At 38.4% G+C, this 2,231-nt stretch overlaps 1 non-coding gene across 1 annotated transcript; it reads right to left on the reverse strand.

The window, feature by feature from the left end:
- Positions 1 to 1,462: 1,462 nt before the first annotated feature.
- Positions 1,463 to 1,569, reverse strand: LOC129400442 (U6 spliceosomal RNA). The gene has a single exon (XR_008627684.1). It is a non-coding gene; the product is annotated as a U6 spliceosomal RNA (small nuclear RNA).
- Between the last annotated feature and the right edge of the window lie 662 nt (positions 1,570 to 2,231).

Genomic DNA, 2,231 nt, shown 5'->3' on the forward strand with positions numbered 1-2,231 from the left:
CAATCTATGTGAAATAAACTCACCAGGTATAGATTTCTATTTTGGAACAATTCTGAATAGATTGTTTCCTTTTAAAAGCATTATCAATGGGACCTAGAGAGATAGTAAAGCCAGTAAGGCACTTGCCTTGCTTGTGGCCAACCCAGGTTTGACCAATGGCACCTCATATGGACCCTTGATCTCCACCAGGAGTAATTCCTGAGTACAGAGCTAGCAATAAGTCCTGAGCAATGCTTATGTGCTCCCCCCACCCCCAGGATTAAAACAACAAAAATATATATTAAATTACCAATAATAAAGGCATTAATTTTAACATATTTAGAGTTTATATTCTTTTATGGGCTGGAGCAATAGGGCGATGTGTAGGGCGTTCGCCTTGCACACAGCTGACCCATGTTTGATTCCTCTGCCCCTCTTGGAGAGCCCAGCAATCTACCGAGAGTATCTTGCCCGCACAGCAGAGCCTGGCAAGCTACCTGTGGCTTATTTGATATGCCAAAAATAGTAACAACAAGTCTCACGATGGAGACATTACTTGATCAAATCCATGAGCAATGGGATGACATATTCTTTTATGTGTCAAAAACATAATACTTGTTTACTGTAAAGTTTTTGGGAAGGGAAAAAATTCATTAAAGATGTACTGCTTGGTACTTTCAATAAGTGCTATTGAAAATACTTTTCCCCATTCTTCGCCCAATCATTTGCTAGCTCCACATATATAAAAATGAATTCTTTAACTTGCCCATGGAGTGGTTGTTAATGTGTTGGCTTATTCTACTATTCAAATACAGAAACAGTCTATTTCTTTTTCTTCTACCCCATGGACCAACATTCAAGTAATAATGGAGTATCTCTTTTTCTTTATGCTCTGTTACCTTTTTCATATGACACTAGAACAGAAGGGGAGTTCTTCCTTCTTCTGTGGTCAAGCTTTACCGGATACCTCCCTGTATCAGGCAAAAATGCTCACTTGTTTTTTGTAATATCAAGCTGAATTATTTATGGAGGTAATTTTACTGATTGCTACTCAGTGGTGAAGAGGAAACTAGTGGTAAGATTCAGAGAGCAGCCCTACATCGAATTTTCAATAGTATACACAAAATAAAATCAATTCTACAAACCTGTCACCTAGGTTATTAATATCTTAAATGCTAAGAAGTTAACATTAAAATATCTATCTTTTCTGACTATTGTACTTGTAGGGGGTTTTCTTGTCTTACAATTGCCCCTTTAGTCCTTCTTTTAGGTATGGTTTTGAGTTTATGACATTCCTGAGCTGCTGTTTATCCAAAAATTAGTGTATCGTTCCTTCACCTTTGCGTGAGAGTTTAGCCTGATGGAGAATTCTTGGTGAGGTGTTCATTTTACTGAGTTTTTTTTCACTATATCCCACCATTGTCTTCGGGCTTAGAGGGTTTCCTTTGATAGGTTGCTGTGGATCTAAGGGGTGTTTCTTTGTAAAAATATGGAACGCTTCATGAATTTGCTTGTCATCCTTGTGCAGGGGCCATTCTAATGTTCTCTGTATCATTCCAGTTTTAGTATATGTGCTGCCGAAGCGAACACTCTGACCATTGTAGACCCAGAGAGACAATGGAGTGCATCAGGGAGACAGTGATTTTACCTGTACTTCCTTTTTATTGCTATATCACTGGTTTGTAATGCTATCAAATTTAGGGGTACAGGTTAAAATATCTGTATGAGTACAGGGCCCTAAAAACACCTTTTATCAATTTATCTTTCACACTTTTCCCCTTTTTCTCCTGTAACCACCAAAGTTTTTATCTAATCTGGGAGTTAGTTTTGTTAGGTTTTGCAAGTTCAATTACTTTACTTTGACTTCCACATCTTTCTTTTCTTTTCTTTTTTTTGATTGTTCATGTAATATTTTATTGTTTCTTTCTTTTTAACCATTGTGAGAAACACTGTTACAAACTGTCATGGTTGGGTTTCAGTCATAACAATGCTCCTACACATCACTTGACCAGTGTACATCACCCATCACTAATATCCCATTTTTCTCCTTTCACTGCTCCCTACCCCTTCTCCACCAGTGTTCCTCTGTGACCAGCACTTTTCTTCTCTCTCTCTCTCTCTCTCTCTCTCTCTCTCTCTCTCTCTCTCTCTCTCTCTCTCTCTCTCTCTCTCTGTCTCACTCTCTCTCTGTCTGCCTGCCTCTCTGTCTGTCTGTCTTTCCTTTAGAGTATTATGGTTTGCAATACAGGTAC

The sequence above is a fragment of the Sorex araneus genome, chromosome X (genome assembly GCF_027595985.1).
Source record: "Sorex araneus isolate mSorAra2 chromosome X, mSorAra2.pri, whole genome shotgun sequence".
Classification (NCBI taxonomy): domain Eukaryota; kingdom Metazoa; phylum Chordata; class Mammalia; order Eulipotyphla; family Soricidae; genus Sorex; species Sorex araneus.